Below are 869 nucleotides of genomic sequence, written 5' to 3' on the forward strand. Positions count from 1 at the left end.
GTCATAAAATTTCTAGATTTTCCCATGGAGACATTTCTGAGACATGTCATAAAATTTTACTTCTTGTGTAGTACTTTAAATCAGATGAGACTGTGATTAGTATTCTGATTTTTGCTCTATCTTTCAAGGTAGAAAAACCAAGTAATATATACAAAGATGTTCTTTGTGACTATATATCACAAAGCATTCATTGATTTTATCTATTTATAGGGCAGACATCTTTTATTTAAGACCAGAAAGGTCTTAATGAAAACTTGCCCAGAGATAAGGGACTGGATTAAGATTATCCCCAGCCAAGCAGCCTCATTTTAAAAAATAGCTCTTATGGTTTAACATTGAAAAAAATAAGTGTCTTCATTGGATGGATTGAAATTAAACACTTTATGTCCCATTAAAGTGGGACATATTTTTAAACTTTCACGTTGTACTTAAAATACACACACACAGTCCTCTTGTTCAGTCCCTTACATCTTTCATCAAAGCTTCCACAACTCATTGTTCACTCTGCTCTTCAGCCATCTGATCTAAAAAGTTCTACAATATTCTACAACCTTGGATAACAGTAAGAATATTAAGAATATGTTGATTCATCTTCATAACTTTACCTCTCTCTTTCCCCTTTAGTGGAGTGATAAATTGAGAGATTGACTGATTGATTGAGATTATTAGATTGCTCCTTCCACATAAATATGTAGCTATTAGAGAAAAACACACAAATTAATAAAACTCCTGTTAAATAGCAACAACAAAAGCACTGAATAGTAATCTGAATATGTATGTCAAATAAAGCAATGCTATGACCCTTTATTTAGCTTTATTGCAGGGCTTGCAAACACTAATTTAAGAGTCTGCTGCTATTCATCTCATTG

Source organism: Lipotes vexillifer, unplaced genomic scaffold (assembly GCF_000442215.2).
Source record: "Lipotes vexillifer unplaced genomic scaffold, Lipotes_vexillifer_v1.1 scaffold295, whole genome shotgun sequence".
Lineage (NCBI taxonomy): Eukaryota > Metazoa > Chordata > Mammalia > Artiodactyla > Lipotidae > Lipotes > Lipotes vexillifer.